A 10592-nucleotide genomic window follows, 5' to 3' on the forward strand; every position below is an offset into this window, starting at 1 on the left:
GTTCCCCATTCTTCACTCCTTGGTTCATAACAATGGTTTGCTCAGCTCAGCTCTCAGGTGTGAGAGAAAAGAGCAGAAGCAGCATCATGAACAAGGTCACCCAACAGCATCACAAGACGATGACATCACCATCAGCTCTGGCCCAGCAAAAACCCAGAGCTCAAATAACCAAGGGAAAGGGCATGTCATCCTCACAGCAGAGCGACAGAGCTGGTGCCAGGCCTCTGCCAACTATCAGGGCCTGGGAGTGTTGCTGAAAGTTACCCAGGAGCTGCTCATACCTGCCTCTGCTCAGCCTCACAAGCTCAGAGCAGTAGAGTCTCACCAACAAGAATCCCCACCCCTACCTTTTCCTAGAAGAAAAGTTAGCAACTGCCAGAATCAAAGTAGATATGAATAGAATGGTGTGTCAAGACTCATGTTTAGTTCAAGCACACTCAATTGCCCGATGCCCTGTGGAGGACAGCTGAGGAGCAAAATTTTCAGGTTATTGTCACTTTGTTGGAACTGCCATTGCGGGCCTCAAGCCAGTAGCTTTTCTCCCTGGGCTGATGTTTCTGCCATGCTGTATGTCAAACAATCATGTCTTAGAGCCCAGATGTCCTGCTTTATAGGTGTGCCAAATGCAGAACCTACGTAAGGAATCGTTCTATTAAAGCAAATGGTTGTCCCAAACTTTATTCTATGTGCTGTAGTGGCATGCACCCCTGTACTCATGTGTATTTAACACACACACACACACACACACACACACACGAAACATAAGGAAAAATATACCATCTTACCAATGTGTAAGAGTAGAGTTTGGTCACAGTAAGCATTCATACTGTTGTGAATGACTGAAGATGTCCATCTCTATCTGCCAAGTCCCTGCTCCATAACACAATGCTTTATCATTCTGCCTAGGCTTCTTTTTCAAAGGTTTCATATCCATGAACAGTACTCAAAATATGAGTGGAAGGCTGTGGAGCACTTTCATCCTTCATCACATCCACAAACCTTTGGAGAGAACATGCTAAGACTGGTAGGTGGAAACGAGAGTGGCCTTGGGTTGACTGCAGTGTAGACACTCCAGTCTGGTGCTCCAGCTCACAAGCTACCCCCAAGGTTCCCCATCTCACTGGTGCAGCATCCAGATTCATGGCCCACCTCACGCACCTCTCCTACCCCACCTGCCTTTCTCACCCTCCTCTCCTTCAGTCCAAACACACTGGCTTCACAAAGGCCGGGTTCAGTCCCTCATAAAGCCCTTTCCACTGGATCCCACCTCCTTCTAAAATCATCTTCAGTCGTGCTGAGCAACAGCACCACTTGCCAGGCTCATAAAACTCTTAATGGCCAGAATATCCTACACCAACTAAATCATAGTTTCTGGAGCCTTCCGGGTTGATATTTAAACACAAACCAAAAAAAGGAAAACATCTCCCCTAAGACATCTAATATGTAGCCACTTTCAAGAGCCAATGTCCTGGATGAATGTTTCTCAAAATGCAATCCCAGGTCAGCGGCAGCAGCAATACTTAGAGATGTGTTAGAAACACACATTCTTGACTAGGTGGTAGAGAACTAGCATGCATAAGGCCCTTAGAACAATAGCAAATCAAGTTTTCCCTATTCCAAAGTTACCAAATGAGCAACTTTGGGTATAGGGCCAGGAGTATGCATATGAACAAGCCATGGGGTGACATGCACACCAGGTTCTGAGAAGTGCTGGCTTCCATTCTTGGTGCACAGGATGTCTTTGGGAACAGGAGCGTCAGAATTCCCCTAACCTTCTCAGAGTGCAGATCTCCTGTACCATCCCAGCTTGTAAACATGACCCATCAGATCAGAAGCTGCACTTCAACAGTCCTCAGTGACTCACACGTGCTAGGAATCAAGAAGCCTCCAGCCCTGTCCAGAGGGACTCAGAACCATGAAAACTGGGAGCAAAGCCTGGCCTGCCTGGGTCTCACATCTAAGTTATCTTTGCACACTGAAAGGATCAGAAAAAGGTTCAGACCAGGGCTGAGGCAAAGAAAGAACCAGCTGATCCTGAGACATCTTACTGTGTCAGATAGCAGGGAAACAGGCTTGGAATGTAGCTCAGTAAGTCAACTGTGTGCCCCTGCAAGCACTAAGACTTAAATTTGGTCCTCCGTACCCACTCTAAAAAGTTGGGCATGGTGGCATGAGCTTGTAATCCTCGTGATGGGTAGATGGAGACAGGTGGATCCCTAGGGCTCACTGGTGAGCCAGCATAGCCTGTTTGAGGAGTTACTGGCCTGTGAGAGAATGCCTCAAAAACAGGTGGGCAGGTGGTGCCTGAAGATACCACCTGAGGCTGTCCTCTGTTCTCTCCATACCCCCCCCCCTCATATGTACCTGTACACATGCACACACAGAGCAAGGCAATACTTCAAGAATAAGAGTGATGTCAGAGAGACACAGAAACCAATTAAATTTTGTATTTTATTTTTAATTATGCATGTATGTGTGTGTGCATTTGTAGGTACAGTATCCACAGAGGCCAGAAGAGGTTATTGGGCACCCTGGAACTGGAGTTACAGATAGTTGTGAGCTGCCATGGGGGTGCTGGGAACCAAACCCTGGTCCTCTAGAAAAGCAGCCAGTGCTCTTAACTGCTGAGCCATCTTTCCAGCCCCAGAAGCTACTTTAAAGGGTTCTCATTGGTCTGATTTGAGATGAATCTGATTGTAGTGATATAAACTATTAATAAGGTATAAGTCTGTGATTTTCTAGTTATATGATGATTATAGAAGTAAGTGTGACTGGGAGAAAAGCATCTTCCCAAAGGAAAACACCAACTTCTACAGTGTAGATTTGATTCAGTGAGCTTTAGAGCTCCCAAAACCAGTGTGGGTGAAGGCTTGGTCCTCAGACTGTGGTCCCACTGGGCAGCCGTGGGACCTTTAGGAGGCAAGGTCCAATGGAAAGATCCTAGTAAATTGAGGGCATGATGTTGGGATCTGGCCCATCCCTCTGCTTTCCTTCCACCATGAGGCAAACAGGTGGTCTGTGCCACATGCTTCTTCCTTGAGATCATATCTTATGATAGCAATGGGGCCAAATGACCATGGACTATTACTTCTGAAGCCATGAGCTAAAATTAACCTTTCTTCTCAGATATTTTGTCACAGGACGGAAAGCTGACTAACCTACAAGTAGTAAGGAGAAGCAAAGATAAAGGCAATTGTCCATGAATGGTAAAGTGAATTAGGGCCCAAATACGTGTACGGTAAAAATGCCACCTCTTCTCCCAACAAATGGCATAGTCAGAAGGAAACACTGATTTCATAGTGATCAGTCAGGGAGAGTCCTCCCTAACCACACAAAGTTATCACCATGTGACTCCTACCACCTCACACTGAAAGGCCATGTCCCTTTGGTGGTCCTCCATCCAAAACAGGCATAATCTCAGCTAAATCCTCAGGAACTGTTAGTCAAACCCAAGTGAGAAGGCTTCACATGAGAGGGATGGATGTGCTGTGTGATCCTGGACCTGAAAAAGGGTGTGACTGTATAAGGCTATTGTTGAGGCAATTGACAAAAGGTGGGCATAGAATGTAGATTAGATATGGACTGTGGTTATGAGAGGGAAGGTTCTTATTCCCAGGAGACACACAGTGAAGTATGGGGGCAGGGCAGTATGTTTGCACTATGTACTTACAGGGGTTCTGAGAAAAGGGGTGTACATACACCAGGCATAATGTCCATGATAGAGAGAGGAACAAGAACAAGGCAAGACACAAATACCTGGTGAGTCTAGACAAGGAGATGCCTGGCTTACTTTCCCCGTTGCTCTGATTGATTCTGGCTCACAGTATCAGGTTCCAGTCCATCACTGCAGGGAAGTCACAGCGGCAGGAGGCAGCTGGTCACATCATATCCACAATCAGGAAGCATAGGGTTCCCTGTGTGCTCAGCTCGCTTTCTCCATTTTATACAGCCTAGGATCTCAGACCAGGGAACGGTGCCACCCACAGTGGGCAGGTCTTCCCACTTTGATGAACCTAATCAAGATAATCTCTTGCAGCATGCCCAGAGACCTGCTTCCCAGGTGATTCTAGATGTTGAGTTGAGAAGAACCATCACCTTGTTCTATGAGTTTGTAATTATATCAACATGCATTCTCTTCTCCTTGGCAAAACAAAAGAGAACAAATACCAAAGACAGACCTTGGAGAAACAGAGGCTCAGTGTGCTAGCTTTCAGCCTTTGTCTGGCTCCGTTTGCAACCGCTCGGGTCCCTACCCTGTGTCACCTCCACAGAGAGGTCCTACCTGGTCACCCATCTAGACCGGGAACCCACTCCCAAGCCTCACCACCTGTTTTCACACCTCCCTCCCTCTCTCTCTCTCTCTCTCTCTCTCTCTCTCTTTCTCTCTCTCTCTCTCTCTCTCTCTCTCTCTCTCTCTCTCTCTCTCTCTCTCTCTCTTCCCTCTCCCTCTCCCTCTCCCTCTCCCCCTCCTTCCCTCCCTCCCTCCCCCCCCCTCTGTGTATATGTGTGTACAACTCACAGAAATCAGTCTTCTCTTTCTACCATGTGTGTTCCAGGGATCAAGGTCAGGTCCTCAGGCTTGGCGGCAAGCACCTTTACCACTGAGCCATGTTGTCAGCCCACATCACCTGTTTTTGTATTCTCCCAGCACTCTGTGTTGTAAACCATTCCTGTTTATATATATCTGTCTCCTTGTTTAGGGTCTCCTCCTGCCAGAATGTAAACTTCCTAAGCGTGGAGAATGTTTCTGTCTGATGCATCCTTCAGACCGCAGGCGCCTCGTGGGTACATGAATGTAGAACTCATTTTCCCATCTGCAGACAAACAGCTCCAGGTCCAACAGACTCTTTCCTGGTCTGATGATGAAGTGAGGAATCTGAGGATGTGGGTGCTTCTGGGGAGCCACAGGGACCTCTCTATGCTGCCCAGACCTGACTTCTGAACTCAGTAGATCATCCTGCCTCCGCCTCCAAGTACTTGTAGGCACATGCCACCATGCCTGGCTTGGGCCTCAGCTTTAGTTCTTTCTTTCTTGTATAATTCTCACCCTGATCCTACACCCCTGCTGACAACATTGAATTCACTTTATTCGTTGAGCTGGTAACTACTGAGCACATGTTATCTGCTGGGCACTGAGAACCAGTGTCTGGCCCCTAAGGAGCTTGCCAGGTTAGCAGGAGCTTGGCTGAGAAAAACTAGAACTTAGAATAGCTAGCTGCCTATGTGACATTAGCCAATGTCACATAGCAGATACACAGTTGAGCTGGGAAGCTCCCCACTTCTCTGCACTGCAAGTGACGTGGGACCCCAAAGACTAGAAGCTCCAGAGCCGAGCATTGCTCCGGTTCCAGGTTCCTCTTCAGCGCTTCCACACCCACCAGCGTCTCACGACCTCAGCCTGCATCCTCCACATACCCTTCCGGCAGAGAGACAGAATGTGCTGGATCTCAGCCCTTTCTGATTGTGTTCCTCATTACTCCATAGCCTCTAGGTCCCACTTCCTTTAGATAAACCAGGGGCTGCTCTGCTTCAGTGGGCAGAGGTCAAGTTCACCTCAAGAACTAATCTAAGTTGGAGCTGCGATCAAATAACCTTGTCAGGAAAACAACAACAAAGAAAAACAAAGTAACAAAACAAAAACCCACTTCAAAAACACCTCCTGAAGACACTGAGCATGAAGAATTGAAACGATGTCAGGGAACAGGACATTTCTTTAAAAGATGTTTTATTTCTCTGCAGCTCATTGATCCCGTCCCTCCCTGGAAGTTTGAAAGCTTTCTCTGCCAATTAATCGCTACACTTATTACCAGCCCCCACCCCGGTTATGATTGTCAGCCTCCAAAGCAAGGACCACAAGTTAGTAAGACAAATGTTTGTCTTGGAAGATCAATTACCGCACTGGGAGGTCTGAGATTCCTGGGGTTTAGTGCATGCCTTGCCTTGGACTTGCTGGGTGACCTTCGGTTCTCTGTACCGGGTTGTCTGAGACTGCACAAGGAGCCATGTCCTGAGATTGCCCTGAGTTTCCCCGCTAGAAAGTCGAAGAGGGTACTTGGCCAAGGATATGATTTATCTATGCCCATAAATGCTTCTCTCCCTCCTTCTGGAAGCCAGCTAATTATGTTAAGAATTGAAAATGCATTCTCTGTGGGCATCTGAAGGACGGTCTTTACAGGAATGTGTGGCAGTGGGTGTGTGAATAAAAGAGACACATTAACAAAGTTTTGTTATTCTAGAGAAAAAAATGCCATAACTCCATTTTTTTTTAATGGCCACAGAGCTGAGCAGGGGGAGAGAAGAGCACAGCATTTTTGCTGGAAGTACTGCTCACAGATGTCTCCCCAGGGGAGCAGCTTTTCTGGTGGTATGGAATGCCAGTGTTTTCCAAGTGAGCCAGGAGAGTGCCTGACAGGAAGACCCACCCGCCTTCTGCTGAGTTTCCCAACCTGAGACCCTGAAGGAGTAAGCTGGCAGGAGATGCTATGAAGTTCAAGTAGGTAAGATCCTCCAACCTTGGTTCAGGCATCCTGAACTGTTGAGGTCACACACACTCTATAGAAAGACACCATTTTTCCCTGCTGCAGTGCATGAGGACAAAGGACTTGGGTGGCTGGAAATTCACACACTTTGCGATTCAACTCACAGGAAGAAAGCATGGCTCTCTCTGTCTCTCTCTGTCTCTGTCTGTCTCTGTCTGTGTCTCTGTCTCTGTCTCTCTGTCTCTCTCTCTCTCTCTCTCACACACACACACACACACACATATGAACTGGACTGAAGAGCACAGAGATGTTTCAGCCCAGTTTCTGCTGTATTACAGAATGCCACAGACTAGGTAATTTATAAACCAGAAGTTTATCTCCAGGTTCCAAACTGGAAAACTCCAGATCATGGAGGCAGAATCTGGCAAGGGGCTTCTTGCTGCATTATCACAAGGTGGACTGACAGGGATTGTGCCCGAGATGGAAGAGCAAGAGAATCCACCTCTAACAGGCCCACCCTGTGAGAACTAACCCACTCATCATCAGCCCCTGCCACTTTTTAAAGGTCCTGGTTTTCAATCCTCTTATGGTGGCTAGTAACTGTTACCATGAGTGAGTTTTCGATGGACACTCAGGCCACAGCAGAAGGGTACCCTCTATGTATTTGAGCAAACATCTCTAATTAGGCAGGGCTGTGTGTACCAATGACTCCAGAATCTGCCAGGAACTCTGGCTATAGCTTTCAGCCACAGGAGGCACCACTACAGATGAGCAATGGATGAACCCAGTGTGAGAAACCCAAAGAGGGTGAGCACAGTGGTAGATGCTGGGGATGGTGAGCTGATGTAGTAACATCTGTAATCCCAGCACTCAGGAGGCTGCTGAGACAGGAGGTTGTCATGAGTATGAGGCTAGCCTGGGCTACAGAGTAAGACCATATCTGAGAGAGAGAGAGAGAGAGAGAGAGAGAGAGAAAGAGAGAGAGGTGAATTAATTTATTAGTTCTTTGTCTGTGGGCATTTTTAATAGTCGTCAAAATAAGACCATACAGAAGGTGCCCTGCACGTGAGTCAATCACATTTTTTTATGATTAGTAATGAGAGTCGCTGAGGAATTCGTTTTCTCCCCTGGCACATGCAAGGAGATGACCGTTAGTTCACTTTGCTCTTTGCCTTTCCCAGGGACAGCATGCATCACACCAGCAAGCATTAGTTGTCTGTGTCGGCCTCTCCCTCTGAGTTCAGGGCCTTTTTGACATTGTAACACAGTGTTACAGGCTATTAGCACTTTGGTGCTACCAGACAGGAAACCTACAGAGTTTTTTTTTTTTTTTTTAAAAAAAGGGGGAGCGGGGAGTCACAGCCAGCCCAGACGCACTGCACGACCAGGCCAGGGCAGGCCTGTTGCAGCGCTGGACTACCCAGGATGGCTCAGGTTCACTGGCTTGTTGACTGAAGCTCTGCTGTCTTGTCAGACTCTCCTTTCCAGCAAGTGGCCTTCCGTAAATTGCAACGGAACTCTATCTAAACTTCATTGAGCGTGACTACTCTATTGCTCAGAATCCTGCACCGTTTGAATCTCCCAGTCAAAGCAATACTCTCTCGGGGCTGGAGAGATGGCTCAGTGGTTAAGAGTACTTGCTGTTCTTGCAGATGTTCCAGGTGCAGTTCCCAGCACCCACCCATGTGGAGGCTCACAACTGTCTGTAATGTCAGTTCCAGGGGGCCCAAGACTTTCTTCCGTTCTTGTATGCACATGATACCCATACATACATGCATACAAACACTCATGCACATAAACTAAAAGAAAATAAATATGAACAAACAACAATAATAAAAGCCAGTATACTGTGAATGAAAATTTCTCATGGGCTGGAGAGATGGCTCAGTGGTTAAGAACACTTACTGCTCTTCCAGAGGACCCAAGTTTGACTCCCAGAACCCACGTCAGGCACCTCATAATGAACGACCTGCAATTCCAGTTCCAGAGGATCCAATGCCCTCTTCTGGCCTCTGAGGACACACACACACACACACACACACACACACACACACACACACACACCATGCATACATATACACACATGAAAGAAAGAACTTCTCCAAGTTGATAAGGACCCATAGATCCTGAACCCAGTGTTCCCCAAAGCCTATTTTATAAACACTTTCCAAGACATAATAGCCAGCAAGTTTCCTTTGTCATGGAAGTGTGGGGACTGCAGTGTGCTGTGACTTCCTGCCTGAGTTATGCCCACGGAAACTAAGGATCCAAGGCCCACAATGAGGAACCCGTGTTCACTGCATTGGTGGGTGTGGGAGGGAGTCACTTTTTAAAACATTTTCTAAAGAAATATATGCCTACTGGAAACTAAGTTGGGAAATGTCACTCTACTCAGATTCTGCATCCCAAGATGTGGTGAGTGACACTCGGAGATGGGAGGTGAGGACCTGAAGTTGTCCATAGTTAATGGCCAACCCAGGCTTGGAACTCTGTGTTTCCGAGCCCTGGGTTCACTGTTCTTATCGGCAGCCCCTCCCGGCTAAGGCTGGCAAAGAGCTATTGGAGAGATAGCCAGGCAATAAAGTGCTAACGACCCGGTTTTACTGTACTAGACAAACTGCTTCTGAAGTTTATTGTTCTGCAAAGATAACCGTGAAGCAGGCGACTTTGGTTCCTCCCAAGTGAACTTCCCCATCCGCTGGCGAAGAGAAGGCACAGCGGTGGCCTCTTTCCCACAAGGCATCTCTGAGAAGTAGGGGAGCAGAGGTGGGTGTGTGAGAGGAACATAGCTGAGGTGCATCCTCGAGTTTGACTCCAGCCCTGCCATGAGCCCTTGACAACAAACTCGACCTCACAGAATGCCACTGTCGTCCCAGTGTATGAAAAAGGGATGATAAATGCAATCTGTTTCCCTGGCATCACATGCTTCAAGGGCTTTATGTCATGATCCATTCGTGGGGAACATTGGGGAGCAAATACAGCGCTGTCTGGCTTAGAGAGAAGCTTTCCAATGATGCGGCGAGGCTGCAGTGATGCAGTGAGACTCGTTCTCACAGCCCTGGGCAGGTCTGAGCAGGCAGCCCAGTGTGGATCGGCACACAGCAGAGAGGACAGGGCAGGTGATAGCCTGGACAAAAATAGGTCACAAGAGGCGGGGGGCTCCATTGAGAAGGTGAGGGGCTGTGTGTGTGCGTGTGTGTGTGTGTGTGTGTGTGTGTGTGTGTGTGTGTGTGTGTGTGTTCCTCCTGCCTCAGTCTTCTGGGCACTGAGGAAGGCATAACTTTAATGAGAGTTAAGGCCAAGAGCAGGTATATAGAGATGAGCAGATTATTTTAACCAGCATTTTTTCATTAACAATCAAAAACAACAACAAAATCTCTCTCTCTCTCTCTCTCTCTCTCTCTCTCTCTCTCTCTCTCTCTCTCTCTCTCTCTCTCTCCCCCTACAGAGTCTCACTATGGAGCTCTGACTGTCCTGGAATTCACTATATAGACCAAGCTGGTCTGGAACTCACAGAGATCCACCTGCCTCTCGAGTGCTAGGATTAAAGGCGTGCACTATTCGCTACCCCTCACTCCAACCCCACAGCGTAAAAAGAAACATCATGTTCTCACTTCAGGTGTGGCTGGACCCATCTAGGTGCCCAGGTACCTTGCTCCTTCCTCACTGGGCTCACGCTGTTGCTGACTCCCCTGAGGCAGGTTTTCTGCCCCTAATGGCAAAGTAGCGGCTGAGCACTGACAGGGCCTCCTGCAGCTCAGCCAGCAGCTCTTTCCCTTACTGGCTCTAGACTGATGGGCCACTAGAGATGAGGTCACAAGCAGTGTGAGCTACCCACCAAGGGTCCTGGGAACTGAACTCAGATCTCAGGTCCTCTAACAAGAGCAGCGAGGACTCTTAACCACTGAGCCATCTCTCTAGTCATCCCCACCCCCACTCTTTGTTTTTGTTTTTTGTGTTTTGTGTTTTTTTTTTCTTTTAGATGAAAGTCTCTTGTAGCCTAGGTTGGTCTCAAACATGCTATGCAGCTGAGAAATAACTTCTGATTCTCCTGCCTCCACCTCCGAAGAGCTGGGATTACAGGTATGTACCACCATGCTGTTGTTCTCTTGA

Source organism: Peromyscus eremicus, chromosome 3 (assembly GCF_949786415.1).
Source record: "Peromyscus eremicus chromosome 3, PerEre_H2_v1, whole genome shotgun sequence".
NCBI lineage: Eukaryota > Metazoa > Chordata > Mammalia > Rodentia > Cricetidae > Peromyscus > Peromyscus eremicus.